The following is a 19,364-nucleotide window of genomic DNA, read 5'->3' as shown; positions in this document are numbered from 1 at the left end:
TTCATTGTTTTAACACTAAGGTTAAAGCCAAATGCCTGTTCAGTAGCTTGATCCGGAATTCCTTTATTTTCGCTCTCACCGCTAACTCATTGATCGACTTCTTATGTAACAGTTTGTTCCGTTCCCTCAAGTGTAGGACAATTCGAGTTCTTACCATCCTGTGGTCACTGCAGCGCACCTTGTCGAGCACGTCCACATATCTTATGATGCCAGGGTTAGCGCAGAGTATAAAGTCTATTTCATTTCTAGTCTCGTCATTCGGGCTCCGCCACGTCCTCTTTCTCCTATCCCGCTTGCGGAAGCAGGCATTCGTTACCCGCATATTATTCTTTTCCGCAAAGTCTAGTAATAACTCTCCCCTGCTAATCCTAGTGCCTATGCCATATTACCCCTCTGACTTGTTTCCAGCCTGCTTCTTTCCTACCTTGGCATTGATGTCGCCCATCAATATAATGTATTTTGTTTTGACTTTACCCATCCCCGATTCCACGTCTTCAGAGAAGCTTTCCACTTCCTGGTCATCATGACTGGAAGTAGGGGCGTAGACCTGTACGACTTTCAAGTTGTACTTATTAAGTTTCACAAGACCTGGCACCCTCTCGTTAATGTTATAGAGTTCCCGTATGTTACCAGCTATATTCTTATTAATCAGGAATCCGACTCTTAGTTCTCGTCTCTCCGATAAGCCCCGATAGCACAGGACGTGCCCGCTTTTTAGAACTGTATATGCTTTATTTGTCCTCCTTATTTCTCTGAGCCCTATTGTACCCCATTTACTGCCCTTTAATTCCTCCAATAGCACTGCTGGACTCACCTCTCTAGATAATGTTCTAGCGTTAAACGTTGCCAGGTTCATATTCCAATGGCTGCCTGTCCGGATCCAGGGATTTCTACCATCCTCTGCTGTGTCGCAGGTCTGACCGCCGCAGTGGTCAGTTGTTTCGCAGCTGCTGGGGACTGAGGGCCGGTGTTTGATCATTGCATTCATATAGGAGGTTGTGAGCAAGTACTGCACCAGGGTGGCCAATCCTGCTCTAGTGAGGGAGTGAGTTACCGGTTCTGGTCACCGGGATCAGGCTGCATTCCAGGCCTGTTTATGCAATTTTATCAACACAAGCATTTTTTTTAATTTGGTGAAAAATTCCGCGGCACCGGAATTCGAACCACGGTCCTCTTGCGCGCGAGGCGGATGCTCTATCTCTACGCCGCCACTGTATGCTTTCTGCATTCACGCCGTCACAACTGAGCCTTTTTATTTATGTTCTTCGCACACAGATTACAGTTATTTATTTTGACGCAAGCTTTCTGTTTTTTGCCAACACCCATACAACATAACTGTCTACCGCTTCTTTCTGCTAAACATTTCTGACTACAATCAATTTGGTTTGTTCTTCTGTGTCCACTGCCTTTTGGAAATATTTTCCGCACAGCCAAAATGCATTTTACAGCATTTTTTCAGACGCTATGCGTCGCAATTTCTTGCATGTCGGATCATTGCAAAGTCACGTACTGTGCAGAACCAACACCAGCTGAGTTTCTGGGTAGTCGTGGTTGAAACACGCTATTTTTCATGCGCTATTGTTGGTGCGACGGTGAACATATGCTATTTCGTTTTCAATATGAATAAACACAGCAGTGGTGTGTAACCATGTAGTCGATGATTTGTCTTTTATTAAACCTTATAGAATATATACGATTGAAATTCACCAGAAGAGCTTGTCGTGTATGTCTATTCTTGTATATAGCAAATACAGTCGTCTATTCATGTATGATTAATAATAAACTAACGGCTGGCCTAGTCCCGAATAAAAAACGAAAGTGTCAACCAAAAGTCGACGCTCAAGGAGACAAGAACGACGTACATGATCGCTCAAATGACTTGATTGTTAAGTGTTCGTAACATGTCTTTCTGTTGTCTCTTTTTTCATGTGTAATATTTCCTTAATGCGTATCCTTATCGTACTTAGTGCACGCGCAATTGCGATCTGTCCTGAAACGTAGGAGAAGCTCGTTGTATGCTTTACCAGTCTTGGCAGCCACGCATCTCTGTTGAGCGACCGCCTTCTGCTAGGGAACCCCTGCTGTGCTCGACGTCTTGTGGCTCTTGCTAGGCACGATAGAACTGTCGCGTTTGGGCGAGACGGGCCTGGGGAGCTTCGTTCGCCTTTTTAGGCGTGCATGGCGCGCGTCGGCACGCGTATTGGCCAGTCGAAGGCGCACAGCCTCCGCGCGCTCGCGCTTCCTCTCTGCGGTCTCGAGAGCCATATTTCGATGTGGCGCCATGTTGCCTTTGCGAAACTCTCTGGGGTATAAATAGCTCCGCCAGCCTATGTCCCGGTGAGTCAGTCACGTGATGTTTTAGTGCACACGAGATGATTTGGATGAATAAAAAGCAGTCCAGACGCGTGTTGACACACGCTGAAAGCGTCTTGTATCATGGGTGTTCTTTCTCTGATTGCGTTTCCAATTTATGCACGTCCGCCAAGCCATTTGATCGTGATGCGAGTTGTTGCGCGGCTGTATGAGTAAATCGGACAAGTAAAGCATTGAGATTTTTTTTCATTTTTAGTAAATGGAGACACGAGAAGTGGCGATAAACATGGGTGCTGGCAATGGGCCTCGACAAATAGCAGCTCTCAGACGCCTGCAGAATCTGCGGAGTTCATTTGCGTTCTTTTTCAAAAACTTTAATTAAGCGGCTGCTGTTTTGGCACTCTACTGCTGCTTTAGTGCAGGATCATTATTTAGAGTGTGGACACAGGAGGCAAGCCGGCAAGCGCCGAAACAAACGTAGTCGCGTTCGCATTTGCGTGATGCAAATAGCGTCTGAAACGTAGATAGATTTCTACTGGACTCTACTTGATTGCTCCCTTAGAATAGTGCGAACTACGTGAACATTGGATTGCTGCTGTGCGAAAAAGCATTTAAATTTCCTGCCGTATTGTTTAATGTCCTTGTCACACGCACGCTTTCTGTCACGGCAGAGCCAGATCCGGATAGAATGCTGCTACCGAGCACTTCAGTTCGCAAATATACCCGATCCGTATCTATTCAATCGTAATCGAGCTTCTTTTTAATTGCGAATGTAGATGCCACTTGCCTGCAGCCTCAATTCTGAGTTAACTGAGCGAAATCTCCGCACATGTCCCTTCATGGCAAAGCGTTACGTCTAAAGTGACCGGTACGCTTTCATCGTGTGCATAGTTCACACGTTCACTTAAGGCAACTTAAGGCAACTCTAAGAACATCGCATACATTTCTTAAATGATTAAAACTCTCACTTGTTAACAATGCGTAACACTGCGCATGCTTGCACATGCCCTCACTTTTCTTTTTTTCTTTTCCTGTGCCGATGTTTTCGATCACGTAACAAAGGAAATTGTTAGAAAAATGTATCTCATTTGTGAAATGTTTCCTACTACTGTATTTTATTGTTTTACTTATTCAGCTATTTAGGTTTTATGTGATTTTGCAATATAAAAACAAACAGCTGCCATAGAAGTGTTTTTTTTTCCTGATAACAATTGGTAGGGACCCTTTAACAAATTTGTTGGGTCCCAAAAGTGTGTACTTTGCAATTGTATACGTTCATTATGTTAAATAAACTTTCAAACTTTCAAACTTTCAAGTACTCGGACAAATCTGTCGTAGCGGATCAGCATGATAGCCATGACGCGAGGTAAAGTACTGCCTACCAGCTCTTTGCAAACGTCTAGGATTTCGCTTTGCACGCGACCTAAGACTACACCCTGTTTACAAAAACGCAGAGGTCCATTGATAGTCTTGTGTCTTCAGCGTGCTAGGCTTCGGCCGGTGAAGTCCAATACGTTCCTCCTGGCGTAACCTGATTCGCCGAACATTTCCCTATGTATAGTTCAGCGCGTTGGACACGGCCCGTAGTAGCGCGGCGATCAGCTCTTACCGCTGCGCATGCGCACAATTGCATGGTGATCGAGCGCGTGCCGCACAGCAACCTACTGATGATAATGATTATCATGGCTCATTGACATCCCCTTTTAAGTGGAGCAGCCACTAATAGTCACCTAGCGTACTTGGTGACTCGATAGATGGATTAAAGAGGCGGTGGGTTGCGGCAATGGGTTCCGCCACTGAGCCTATGTCCTGCTTATCTTTTCGAACAAAGAAAGCACAGACATAACATTCACAGCATCAAAGTTTCCGAATAACTACTAGGAACATTCTTTTTTCCGCCTCTGTTGTTTGTGGTCTTCTTACTTTTCTGCCGCCAAACCTCCAATCACCTCTTACTAATCTGTATAGCTAACATGTATTCCTTTCCCCTGCTATCCCTGAACCCAAGTGGTTAAATGAATCTAGACTAAATCGACAGCTGGGTACATATCTTCACATTCTCATAGAATTGGTTCCATCGTTTCCCCAGCTTTACTGCAATAAGCACATGCTTCTCCTTCTTTGATGTACCTCGCTCTATAACTACGCGTTCTATGTCATCCTGATCTGGGTTCGACAAAATAAGAGCTTGTCTTCGGGTTATCATAAATTGTTTCTTTCCTAATGTCATTTTTCTGCTGTTAGGCAGTTACCTGTAATAGGGTTGTTTTCCATTGCCGCCACCCATGAGATCGTCCCAGCCTCCCTGACTTTGCGTTTGAAGCTCACCGATGCCATGTTGTTTACTATACCGGTCGCATAGTTGCTCGTGAGCTTCCTAGTTCTTTTTCTCCCCTGGAAGTCAATATTTTCAACGTACAAATACATTAACACTCTCGCAACCGATTTACTTCCTTTGATATTCCTCAGAGGTTCTTCTAAATCAAATTTATTGGCTTCTCTCACTTCAAAACTTTTTCAGCCCATGGCTTTTCCCAGGTACAGCTTCATCTGTAGTCTTCCCGTGAGCGCCCAATGTGAGGCGTCACTGATCTTCGGTTGCCATCTAGTCCTGATTGTATCATTGAGTTCACGCCAACAAACCAATTTCCATATATATAAGTATATATAACACCTTTCCACATACCCCGGTGAACCTCGTACCAATTGTATCCCCATAGCGCTCTGTGTCTCAATATGTCCGCGTTTCTCTTCCCGTTTGCTATTATTGTTTTACCTGTTGTCCCATATATCTATTGCCTTCGTTTATTCATACACCAAGGTATTTGTATACTTTTACCTGAGGTATTTTCTCACCATCTATTGACACTGTAGGTTCACTGTTTTCATTGAATACCTTAAAACAAGACTTTGTAACGCAAAATTTATTCTATCCTTCCTCTCCACATATATTAGCCATAGATTGCATATCACTTTTCTTGTTAGCAAGCAATACAATGTCGTCCGCGTAAGAAAAACCTGGAAGCTGCTTCTCTACTTTTGTGCCCGCCTGTTTGTAAGAGACAGTAAACACGACGTCGATTCCTTCTAGTGTGCTTTTCATTCTTACCATGTATATTATAAACAGCAGTGGGGAAGAGGGCACCCCAGTTTGAGTCTCTTAGTAATATCAGCTTTCTAGTTGCTCCTCGTGTCTTTCCATTCAACAAAAATGGCATTTCCTTGGTGAATCTCCCTCGAAAGCTCAATACAATTGTTACCTAAGCCTCTCTCCCCCCCCCACTTCCACAATATCCCACAAGATGTTGCGGTCTATGTAGTAATACGCTCCGGTAATGTCTAAAAACAGTCAATTATGACGGGCTTCTTTCTTCTCTGGATATTTCATTACGCTGAGTCACCAATAAGTCACTAATGAGTCACCATGCAGACTCCTACGGATTCTGAAACCATTCTTAAGTTATCCCTATTTACTGTCCTGCTCTACGATGATGATGACTTATTGGCATCCCCTCAAACCGGGCGGTGACAAATAGTCACCTAGCCTGTTTTAGATAATCAGGTAGGCTATACACGCTTTTCATCCTAGAATTTTTGTATACCTCTCATTAACCTTTTTCCTCTTCTTCAAAACTTTTCGATCTAGCTTGCACAGCTAGCCATGCTTTTAACAAATGTGGTAGTACCAATCTCTTCCCTGCTTTTTTTCTTCAGCAATACTCTGAATCTCTTTCTTTACTCTACTGCTGGCCGGTTGATGCTTCCATCTACTTTAAATTCTAACACGTCTGGACCGTGTGCCTTACCTACGGGTCTCACTGGATGAATCCCTCCTCGTTCCGAATTTTCGCTTCAGCATCTCATCTTGTTGCTAATATTTGCTGCAGTATGTTTTGTCCGCAGGCAACCCGCACGAGCCTCAAAGAGCAAGGCACTGCCCATTGTGTCATCGGACGTATTTGCTCTTCGAATTTCTTTTTGTCATTCTTGTAAATTTCCATGGATTTTATTTACATAGAAGGCAACTGTATGTCCCTTGCAGTGGTGCACTCCTGAAGTCAAACACGCGCTGGCGGTTCAATTCGCACCAGAAGCTCCGAAACAGTGGAAGAGGCGGCTATCGCTGTGGCAATAGCCTCCACACATTGTCATTACATAATTAGCGATTCCAGTGCAGCAGTACGCAATTTTGCGAAAGGTCGGGTCTCGGCTCCCTTAAAACACGTAGTAGACACCAACTAACACCCACGACGAATCCAGATCATTTGGGCACCAGCACACTCCTCCCTGCCCGGCAACGATGCCGCCCACACCGGCGCTCGAGGACTCGCCAACCGGGCACCCGGACGGCTCACGCTAGGATCAGAGACAAATCGCATGGTCAGTTACCAGGAAATAGCTCAGCACTACAGGTTAGCTAGGGCACTGTACCCGCCAGCACACAAATTGCTAAACAAGCGACAAGAAGTAGTTCAGAGACGACTTCAGCCATACACCTATCCCCCAACCCCGTAGCCTATCACTACTACTACCCGGACCAATACCCTAATACATGTAACCATTGTAACAAAAAGCGGATCTGTTCCATATTATGTGGTCGTGCCCAGTGGAAAATCACACAAATCACGAAAGAAGTAATATTGAGCAGTGCGAGGACGTGTTGCTAAGCTCCGACCCTGACCTGCAGGCCAAGGTCATCAAGGGAGCTGAAGAAGCCGCCCCGGAAGGAGCTCGTGGCTGCCTAACAACAAGGTCACCCGTCAATAACTTGTTTTCAAATAAAGTCTTTACTCACACACTCATCGTCTCTGTTGCTTCCTTCCAATTCACTGCGTCTGTTTTTCTCACTTGCTTTTTGGTGACTCCTGGTTGTCTATTTACACTTAACATTACCCTGTATTTGGTGGGCAGCTTTCTTGACCACTGCCTTCATGCTGTATCTGCGTATTTCAGTAACAGATACTTGTGCGCTTTAGCGGCTCAACTTTTTTTTATGCAGGTTCCTGAATCTTTCCTGAAAATTAATTTTGCTCGGCGCTTCTCTGACTTCAAAGCAGACACAATCCATGTCACCCTGTACTGCCTCACTTCTGATTTTCTTGAGGCCTCCCAAAGCCAACCGTCCTACTGATCTTTGGTTATCTTCTAAACCAGTCTAGATATGCGATTTCGAGCACAGAATGACATTTGTGAACGTGAGCGCTGGCACCATTACTCCTTTCCAGATTCCACGCACCACCTCATATTTATTATGGCCCCAAAGTGCTCTATCTTTTATAATTGCAGCATTTTGCTTCGCCTTTACTTTCAATTTACATTGGTAGGTGCTTGGTAGGTGCTTTCCTTCATTTATGTATACGCACAGTTATGTATATTGTTTGACTATGGCTATCACTTGATTTTTGATTGACACCACGTAAATACTCGTCTCTTCATTATAGATCATAATTCCCGCTACACTTGGGCACGGTAGGCCATCTCGTTGAGGGTGTAACGATTACGTTAGATGGCACTTGGCGGTGGCACGGCCGACGATGACATCGACGTAGAGGGTCGCTTTACATCCCGTTTATGAATTCTTGCCCTCTTTTTTATCTTCTTTGTAGCTGACTATTGCTACGTATTCTCGACATACCCAGGTATTATTTCATAGAATTGCCATGTTCATACATCTGCAAGGCACAATTCACCAACCAGTCCTTTGTTGAAGTGGTTGCAAGATCCCCAGATCCTAGGCACGCCAAATCCGTCTGAAGTCGGCTAAAAACACCTTGTCTGCAAAACATTTGCTAAAGCGTGCAAGTGAAAATGTATTGGTATATGAAATAAAATAAAACTAAGATGGTGATGATCATGATCCTAATGATGTTATGATATCCTACTATGGCGGAAGAGTATATGCACAGAGCAGCATTGTATTCCCTGGGAATGTCTTCGACGAGAACTGCTTGCTCTTATAGCGCTCAGTGCTAGATGCAGGTTCACCCGAGGAAAAAAAAACTGCATGGCCAAACGACTTATAATTTCTGCGTGTCCATCAGTATGTTCATTCACCGCACCCGATCATTTCATGTGATATGTACCATTGCTTTATAAGGACGCTTGGCGGCGTCCAGGGTCTTCTGGATTCACCAATAATACCGCCGCGATAGCTTAGTCGCTATGACGTTCCGCTGCTCATCTGGATGTCGATAGTTCGATGGCAGCCGTGGCGGCCGCCTTTCAGTGAAGTTAAAATAAGAAACGCCCGTGTCGCTAGATTTAGGTGCTTGAAATTTTACCCCTCTCCCCGTAAAAGGGCGCGCTCAATTGGTTTTGGCACGTCAAACTACAGAATATAATTCTTTTCACCCATAATCCCCGTCATCACCAGTTCCCAACTTCCTCGCTCGCCCCCTACGAGCGCACACTGGACACCATTGTTTTCCCCGAGGGTCGGCCGCCAAAGGCGGACCGAGCTAAGCTATATTAAACTTTAACCTTCGGACGCTCTTTAATTTACAAGACCGTAGTGAACGGCTATCTGCCTCTACTTCGTCGCCAAGCTTAGCACTCGCATTCTCGGGTCCCAAAACCCTTATCTCAGCTTGGATAATGAAAGCGGCGCGCCCCGCGAGCAGGGCTCATTCGCGTCACGGCCCAGTGCCCGCGCAAAGGCTCACCTGGCCGCTGAGGAAGAGAGCCGCGCTTCCCGTATCGATCTCCCGTCGTGAATGGGTCGACCGGAGGTGGACACTGCTGCTTACGAGTACGACGTCGGGCCTGAGTCGGGTAGTTTGCGCACCTGATTAAGCCTCGTTCCTTTTTTTTTCTTTTTACTTGGAGGTGCAGGGCACCGGTGCTTAAGCGCCTTGCGTTTTCCTTAGTTGTTTGGAGTGCAGAAAGGGAGGGGCGCAGGGGGAGGTTGAACAGGCACGGAAAGGTGAAAAGGTCGCCGGTCCCGTGCGCCAATTACCGATAAGAAATGCCGACGGAAGGGATTGCTTAGAAACCGCAGCTCGGATCGAACCGCAAGTTGGGGCGCAGGAGCAGGCTGCAGCAAAATTTCCAAATCATTGACGCTGCTAATTAGGTAAGCACTATAAGGTGCGTGCCGGTGTTCCTCGGTCTTCTCGTCTGAATGCGCCGTCGAAATATCTGCCGAGCCATCGGAGTAGGCACACAAAGGCCGGTGTGAAAGCTAAACGAAGCTTTTTTTTTTTTTCAATGGCACCTGCCCCGATGTTGCACCAGAAAAAAACTTTGCTGCAAAACGTGCCGTCGAATAGCGAAAGACACTTTTAAGAAAATTTTATGCGGCGCAGCCGTTACTTCGGGTTAACTTCTTTTATCTTTCACTCAATGACACATGCTCATCTTTCGTGCAAATATATTATAGAAAACGGACAAACACACTTGATACGTCTTCACTACGCATATCACTACAGAAGCGTCTTAAAAAAGGATGAACATGCTTCCAGCAGTCAAGCAAAGCATAAATAATGAAAGCCACGTGGATATTCTTTTAAGCATTTAGTGAAGTAAACGAGTGGCTTTTTTCTTGCGACCTTTGGCTGATAACGTACATAGTATTGCAATAGTTGTCGGTACGTTGTAGGGAAATTAGATATGGAGATAAATTACAGCAATATGGTGTAAAAATACGTAGAGTGAAATACAATTTTAGCCCACAGACATGTGGAAGTACACGTTGCTTCTATATTCTCGCTTTGTACATAACATGATGAACTAAAAAATTGCGATCATTCACTGATTCAGAAAACAAATTGTAAATGAATACACTTATACGAGGAAGAAAAATTATAAATACAAATGCTCTGTGAAGTTTGCGTGCTCTTTTTTCCAAACTGAAAGGCGTTGAATCCCTTATGTGATTTTGCAGCAACGGTAAGTTTTCCGCCAAATGTTTATGGATTTTGAAATTATTGTAACGTGATTACCCACAGCGAAATAATAGACCTGTATGCTGCTAACACGTAAACATTAAAATGCGTAAATGTCCCTTGGTGATATTTTCTTGTCGTATGCGCTTGTGCCCTGTATATGTATGGGCATTAGTGTGTTTCTGGGTATTTTGTTTCTACAGATGGTTCCAAAGCAAAATAGGTTTGACCGCTTTCGGATGTAGGTAGCAGTATTGTTTTTTTTTTCATTGAAATCTTAGAATTTCTGAACAGCACGTCTGCACAATAAAAAGTCATTGCATATTAAACTTTGAAGACTGAGACAAATTCAGTTGAAGTGCTTTTGCCCTGATATAACGGCTATTCTATCAGTACTGCTGAGGACATACTGACCGTGACGGAATATTGCGTCGATGTTGCTACACCACAATTAAAATCATTACTTCCACAAGTATTGCGTGCGTGTGCATGCATTTGGGGGGGAAGGGCCTGCGTAAAGTGCATTGTGCTGCTGCTAGAAAGGTGCTTCGGCGTGGTAGAGCGTAAGAAGAAAACACAGCACGGCTGCGCAACACATGTCATGAAATCCAGATTTTCATGGACTTCAGCGGGCTCAAATTGACGCCATTAAACTTTCATCGAGTGAACCGACCAAGGTGAAAACATCAGAACGAGAGGAAGGAAATGTTTAATGAACGTGGTATCGGGGCTTACGTACCTTCAAATTTTTAAATTTAGGAAATGTGGCCGCACCGTCTCATTGCAAATCTCTCATCAGAATTTTAACGCGCTCACAAACTGATTCAAGCGGGAATTATGTCGGATTGATGGCATTTGAAAGAGGGATAATATTACGCAGCGCTTTGTTTAGGAGAGCTCGCGTTCACTATCCGGCGCTGCTTTAAACTTCAGGTTCTTGGCGAATAAATGAGCCATCAAGCCCATCGCCATGCTTGTACCTATGGATAGGGACATTGAAAGTTAATCCTATCTCAAAAGCAGCTTTAAATTTAGTGTAGTACAGACTTTTAACACAGCCGTATATGCAGTTTCTGAAAGACTGGTATTGCGGTGGCTCACCTTGTGTTCTATGACTCCGCAGTGTCGCCCGAAGTTTCTGCGATGTATTACGAGCAAGAGTTATCTCGGATCTAATGTAGGGGATAATGGTTGTACTTGCGTCCAAATTACATGCGCAAAGTTTTTAAAGGGTAAAGAAGCGTAAGCATTCAGTTTATAGTGATGATCCTGCATTCTGCCAAGAAAGCAGAGTTAAGCAGACCCGCGAAAGACTCATCAGTGCTTAATTAGAAACAACTCGTCGGAATCAATTTAATTGCATTAAAATGCCTAGTGCTCAAAAATATATAAACGACTATGTATACAGAAACAGGCTAATTAATATTTTGTTCAACAGTACCGACTATAGCTAGCATAGCTTCAGAGTTCTTGTCAAGAAAGCATTACTGTCACTTGGCGATTTTATCTTATGCACAATTGGTCGCTTCCACAAGAGTCTCTAGTCGTTAAATTGTTTAATGAAGTAATTCTTTGTTTTGGTTTTGCGTCCCATAGTTCACACGTTGTCACGTTTCTTGAGGTAATACTACAGACCTCTGATGTGAAAATTTCATCAATATACTTTGGTCTCTACAAATTAACTGTAAACTTGACTATATCCCTATACATTGCTACACAAGTACGTCATTAGCAAACAAAATTCAACTAGGACGGCATCAGAGTAGACGAGAAACAGTGAAAGGTTTGTCGTGAATGCCGGAAATCTTGCTCGTCGTAGAAGCGCGGCTTCACAGAGTCTTTCATGGGTATCTTGCTAAATGATAGGTGTCCCTTCCTCAGTACTCATATGGCGAAAACGATGACCGCTAGTGGAAGCACTGTGCGGATATGTTATTGCCCATTATTTTTTTACTAGTTCCCTTAGCAACTTTTTGACTGCCGGGCATTCACATTGAATGAAACGCTGCAAAATAAAAACATTTTGGTGCAAGAAGAAAGTACAGCCTAGCGCGGAAAGGTAAACGACAGCCGCCCATTGCCTTCAACGGCGGATGGCCTTTACTTTATATAGATCGGCGCTAAATAACTAGTTAATTCTGTTGGCTTTTGCTTCAGAGAGCAGTGATTGGTACCAGCAAATAAATTTACTAAAGACAGACAAAGAGGATGTCTGTAGAAATATTGCCCTGTTTCTTTGTTAATTTTGTTTGTTTTGTTCATGATTTTGTTGTTAATGTTTTGTCACTATTGCTTCGAACTGCCCGTTTTTATACCTAATCTATGCCAAGTCATATATGTTATACCAGGAAAAACTGTTTCTGGATCCGGGCAAATAAACACAGTGAAGTAGACTGCGCGAATGAAGCGATTTATTGACGTTTCGACCGGGGTCCGGCCTTCATCAGAATACAACGCATGGCGTATGCACAGTTCATATACGTGCGCATATCAACCATATGAACATATTCTCACGTGAAAACCGAAGAAAATGCAAGAACAGAATGCGTGTCAATCGTTCTGACGAACAGTTGATGCACGTCTAAACAGATGGCGTCATTTCATTTCAAAGTACGCATAAAATATTAAATTCGAAAGAATTATGAGGTGACAGCAAAAAACGTCACCGAATAGGCGCTATGTAACCAAACCGCCTAAAGTAGTATATCCTAGAGCAATAAATATTCGAGATATACTATCATCATTTTCTATGAATGACTGCCCTGACGCCATCGAAAGCCATCCTTACCGAAAACCGCGGTGCAAAGTATCCCTCTATATCTGTACATTGCAGCAGGTCACTAGTACGGCTTCAAACTTTGATTTAAAAATCGAAGGCGGTTTCAGCTGCAATACTAAAAACGTAATATACATGCTTGAATGTAGACTGTGCAAGAAACAGTATATCTGACAAATAGATGGGCCTTTTAGATTGCGCTTCAACATTCACAAATACCCCACTAATACGTTGCCCAACCTACCCATGTCAAGACACGCATAGTGACGATCAATATGAAGGTGATCGCTCGAGCGGCGACCGAGGAAACCAGCAGCGCCACGTTACGTCATCACCCTCCGTGGCAAGGAGAACATCAGAGCAGCTTCCCTCTCTATTTTAGCTACTCCTTGAGCTGCTGTCACTCCCTTCTAGCAAGTCCCAAATTTCGTTTTTTTTTACACGTCAACACGTTGTAATCTTGGGTGTACTGCTAGACCAGACGCACTCAATTGGTAGTTAATCGTGCGAGCGTCAACCTATGCTAGAAAAAGCCGCCTTGCGCGGCATTTCTTTATCTTCCAGGAATAAAGTTACGCTAGCTTCCATTACACTCAGGCTCTTCCACAAAGGGCGGGTGGTCTTCTCAGTAACGATAGTGTCAGGTTTCACTTTCTTTCTTTAATTCCTCATTTGCACTGCACACTGCCGCATTTATTAGCTCTGTGAGGGCAGCACATTTTGAAGCTCCCAGCTGATCGAAATTATTAACGCAAAAGCGATACATGAGTAATCGGCAGGAGAAAGTGGCGCACGTGGCAGCGTCCAGAAAAGAACGACACCGAAAACCGCCCAAGGTAGTCGGTCATAGGAATGGAAAGGTGCTTTCTCTAGCCCGTTGCTTACGTGGGCTCTGATACTTCGCTATAAGGGATAACTGCACACCTGAATTTCGGTTAGCAATAGAGTGCATGGAGGAAAATCAAGAAAGTGAAGGCATGATCTATGTCATTCTTTTTTTGGGGGGAGTGATAATTGAATACTCATGGCTGCGATTATTTAAGGCAACCGATTAAAGATCAGATACTGATCTATGACATCTCGAATCAGCACTTTCACATTAACAGCACGAAAATAGTCTCAAGTGCCCCCGTATCGTTCCGGTGCCCTCTACTACGCAATTTCTCCGTCCTTTTCTTCACTCCCTTCTGTACCAGGGGTGACAACTACTGCACCTTCATTTTCCTGTAACTACAATACTACAATATTATAGTACTATCAACTGTCTCGGTGTTTAACACTGCCGTTCGTTTCTAATCTTTGCCTGCAGCCGCACAAGTTGCTATTAAAGAGTCAAAACGAATTGAGGCATAATATGATCAATATTTTATTCAGTGCAAACAAAGGATAACTTTCAGCACGCTGTACTCATCCATAACATGCAACATAAACTCTGTCGATAATGCCCGCTTCAGACATGCATTGACTTTCTATCAATACTTGATAGGGATCCCTCCTTTTCTTCGGAGGTCTTCAATTCTCCTGGGCAAAGATGCATAGAGTGACCGTGCTATGGCCGGGTCTGCTGGAATGCGATTCCATTCGCTTTCTACTGCTTGCCACAATGTTTCTGGACTCCCTGTGTCAGGATGCATGCAAGCCAGGTTAGCTTTTATAATCCCCTAAATGTTTTCAATTATGTTGAGGTCTGGACTCCGTGGTGGCCACTCCAGCTGTGCGATGCCACTGCTGTTCAGTTACTCCTGCACTAGAGATGCAGTGTGTACGCGGCACCCGTCGTGTTGAAAATAAGAGCAACCGTCCGGGAAGGGTACATTAATAGCATATGGGAGAAGAATGTTACAAATTTCTGAGTAAGCTTTAGCTGTCAGCCTCCCCGGAATGCGGTACAGCGGGTCAAGACCGGCGTAGGTGATGGCACCCCACACGTTCACAGAGACACGTCGGCTGGCAGCAAAGTTCAGGACGTTGTCCTCGTCGCACCTTCCGGAAAAGAGAAAGAAAAAATCAATTTTGAAATGCGCCACAAGCATGCGCATTCCTACCTTACTATTTTACCTGGACCCGGAGACCCTCCAGACGCGGATGCGCTGATTCCAGCAAGTGGAGAATGTGGACTCGTCACTGAATATATTTTGCTTCCATTGGTGCGACGTCCAGTTTCTGTGACGGTTGGCAAATTCTAACCGTTTCTGAAGGTGAGTTCCTGTGAGGAGGGGCTTCCTCGTGGCTACGTGACTCTTTAGTCCTGCCTCATGAAGTCCCCTTCGAATAGTGGCCAGTCTAACATCAACGTCGAGGTGCTCGCCAATTTTTTTTGTTGTTGTGAAGGGGTCTTGGACGGCTGCAGTTGCGATGAGGTGGTCCTCATCTTCAGTCGTTTTCCTGGGCCTGCGACGATGAGGGGCATACGCTACAAAGTTCTCTCTGAAATAGGCATTGAGGGTACGGTTTACAGTTTTCTGTGGACGGCCTACTATGGCAGAAATTTTCCTCTGAAGGAAGCCTGCCTTTCCTAGACCGATTATTTCGCTCCTGTCCTCCGCAGTTAACCGCCGTGGCATATTCGGAGTGACTGGAGGCAGTAACAATAGAAACGGCATTTATGTGTCACGAAGAGGCTCTGATAAGTCTGAAATGCTCGCCGGAAGCTGCACACTGACGACGCCCCGTGACTTTTATTTCTACGCATTAGCAGTCCGGCGCATGTGGGCCGTAGAAACAGTGACAGTGTTATCAAAATTGGTGACGACGGAAAGACCCGCCCCTACTATATCGGCAAAAATGAAAAAAAAACTGAAGTTGTGCTAGAGCCTACGCGGGTTACAAAAGACACATCTAATGTACTCGACCTTATACTAAGCAGCCATCCTGACTGTCTATCATCCATAACTTACCTCCGTGAGATGAGTGATCATAAAGTAATCCGTGCCACCTTCACCTTTCAACCTATGCGACAACGAAAATCCAAAAAAGCTATATGCCTATATGATAAAGAGAACTACGAAGCTAATGATTACGAGTTGGGCGACTTGTTTTCAACTTTTGATACATTATTCCGTATGCGCTCGCCTCAAGAAAACTGGACACTACGTAAAAATAAAATTAATCAATTAGTAAACAAACATATGCCAAAAATACCTATGCACACTAATGAAAATAAGCCACCGTTCACCAGAGCTTTAAAGGAGCTTGAAAACCAAAAGAAACGTCGCTTCCGGCAAGCCACGCGTCTTGGAAGCAGCGGCGCTTGGTCAAAATACTACACAGTAGAGAACGCCTACCTGAGTGCCCTTCGCACTGCTAAAAAATCTGTTTATAACGTCGACCTGCCCCAGCTACTTACTCAATATCCTCGGCAGTTCTGGCGCATTTTAAATACCCAAGAAGCTCGTACCATCAGCGTGACGAATGCAGCAGGCGACACCACCACGGACGCCGAGTGCGCTGTTTTATTCAAGACAGCATTTTCTTCCGTGTTTACAAAAGAAACTACCACTCCAGACTTTCCACTACCTACTAACATAACATCACATATGCCACCCATTGTATTTTCGATAGATGGTGTACTATCAATCATTGAAAAAAAATTATGTACTTCTTGTGGTGTAGACGAAATTAACTAAAAGATCCTAATGAATACTAAGCACATATCCGCGGCTTGTTTCACTCTGTTGTTGAAGCAATCATTGTCTACAGGTACATTACCGGATGATAGGAAATTGGGAAAGGCCGTTCCAGTATTCAAAGCAGGTAACAAAGACTCCCCCTTACACTACCGCCCCATTTCGTTAATTAGTGTTGCTTGCAAAATCATGGAACATGTCATATACACGCATATCATGAACTTTTTAGACTCGGCAAACTTGTTTCGTCCTTCTCAACATGGCTTTCGTAAAGGGCTTTCATGTGAAACACAACTAGCTATCTTTCTTAATGATCTCCACGTTAATCTTGATAACAACGTTCAAACCGATGCCATCTTTCTTTAAAGAATTTTAAAAATCTTTTAAAGAATTTTTAAATCTTTAAAAGAATTCCTTAATAATCGTTCCCAGTTCGTCCTTCTCAATAACGTCTCCTCCGAACCCCTCCCTGTCACTTCAGGTGTCCCTCAAGGCTCAGTCTTAGGACCGCTTCTTTTCCTAATATACATTAACGATCTTCCGCTGCATGTATCTTGTCCTATTCGCATGTTCGCTGACGACTGTGTGAATTATCGTACTGTGACTAACATTTCTGAGCAAGCATCTCTCCAGAATGACCTTAATAACGTGCAGGACTGGTGCGACCGTTGGCAAATGGCCTTGAACCCTAACAAGTGCAAATTTATTTCAATTTCCCGCCGTCGTAATCCTAATCTGTCTACTTACACAATTGCAAACGTCCCAGTAGAATCAGTTCTAGCCTATAAGTACTTAGGCGTAGCCCTGTCCCACGACCTTTCCTGGAATGCGCATGCGACTAACGTAATCTCGTCAGTGAACAAGTCCCTTGGGTTCATGAGGCGTCATCTTCGTCATGCTCCAGAGCACGTCAAACTACTCGCATACAAATCATTTCTCAGACCACAACTGGAATATGCTACCGCCATCTGGAACCCTCATCAAACATATATCATCAATGCACTCGAGTCAGTTCAGAATCGTGCGACTAGATTCATCCATTCTTCATATTCATATAACATCAGCATTTCACACTTAAAGGCACAATCTAGCTTGGCATCTCTTGCTTTTCGTCGTCGCATCGGCACGCTCTCTCATTATCACAAATTCTTTTACAGCTCACTAAGCCGCCCCCTTTACGTCACGCCATCATCTTCACGCATGTCACAGCGCACCAGCCATCAATTCGTTTCTCGTCCTCGAACACGAACCGTCACTTTTCAATCATCATTTTTTCCTCGAGCTGCGAAGGACTGGCACGACCTACCCATTAATGTCGCTGCCATCACACGTCATTCACAATTTAATAATATTTGGGGTTTTACGTGCCAAAACCACTTTCTGATTATGAGGCACGCCGTAGTGGAGGACTCCGGAAATTTTGACCACCTGGGGTTCTTTAACGTGCACCTAAATCTAAGCACACGGGTGTTTTCGCATTTCGCCCCCATCGAAATGCGGCCGCCGTGGCCGGGATTCGATCCCGCGACCTCGTGCTCAGCAGCCTAACACCATAGCCACTGAGCAACCACGGCGGGTGCATTCACAATTTTTAGAAACTGTTGAAACTTGTACTTCAATGTAACACCTGCCTTTTCTTGTGTTCACATGTTAACCAACCCTGATGTAATACCCCGAATGGGGTATTTAAGGTAATAAAGTGAAATGAAATGAGAAATGATGTGCAATGCAGATAAACGGAAGCCCACAGAACAAACACAGCAAAAATGTGGCGAGGTAGTGATAGGGGTGACGCTTGTAGCTCGGAAGAGCCTACGAGGGAAAGAAGGCACCGCAATCTTTTATCGTCGCAGTTCCGATATCGGCCACTATGCAACTGGAAAGGCCCGCCGGTCGATGCTCGCGCGATCACCTTCATATTGATCGCGACTGTACATCTCCCTGACCACTCATTTGATAAGGTGAAGCTCAGGTTGCATAAATTTGTATTTCGTTCAAGTTACGATAGAGAAGCACGTGAATCCTTCCTTATCTATAAGTTTGATGCTGTCACGTCTGGATTTAATGAAAGTGTGGGAAAATTGAGTTGCCTGGCCACATAGCCCGTCACATTTTCGCACGTTTGCCTTCATTTTTACCCGTACGGCACTACTTAGCCCTTTTACTAGCAGTTGACTATTTTTCTCTTTTGTTTTCTATTGTTGTTCTTGATTGGTGACATAGCACCTATTCGGTGGCGTTCTTTGTTGTCACCTCATAATTCTATTTTGTGCGTATCTTGAAATGATGTGCTTGCAAACGCCATCTGTTTAGACATGTATTAATTATTCGTCAGAATGAACACGCATTCTTTTCGCGCATTTTCTTCGGCTTTTTATGTAAGCACATGTTCATCTGGGTGATATGCGCAGGTTTATAAACTGTACCTACGACATGCATTGTATGGCGTAGGTACTACATTATATATATATATTGTCACGTGGTGGTTACGTTGAAGAACACAGTATCACTAGTGTGCAAGACAAAACTAACTTTTATTGGGCGAACCTGTGTCCACAAAGTTCTACATTATTCACGTCGCGCCCACGTGCAATCAGATTACAGAAGGCTCGGTCACAGATAGCGGATGGAACCGCCGATAACACTCCAGAAACTTCTGATACATGCAGGCGCGTCCTGCGCTGTGCGATGACATTTGTTAGGAGGTGAAACGTGTCATCCGATAAAGACAAGTATACGTGTCAATACCCCCCTCTTAAAAAGCAT

The 19,364-nt window shown here is 44.3% G+C and overlaps 1 protein-coding gene across 2 annotated transcripts in view; it reads left to right on the top strand.

Moving 5' to 3' along the window:
* Positions 1-19,364, top strand: part of LOC142573155 (uncharacterized) — a 731,380-nt gene that overhangs the window by 82,974 nt on the left and 629,042 nt on the right. The gene's annotated exons all lie outside the window — the stretch shown is intronic.

This window comes from Dermacentor variabilis, chromosome 2, assembly GCF_050947875.1.
Source record: "Dermacentor variabilis isolate Ectoservices chromosome 2, ASM5094787v1, whole genome shotgun sequence".
Lineage (NCBI taxonomy): Eukaryota > Metazoa > Arthropoda > Arachnida > Ixodida > Ixodidae > Dermacentor > Dermacentor variabilis.
Note: the sequence above shows the minus strand (reverse complement) of the source record. Positions and strands in the feature narration are given on the sequence as shown.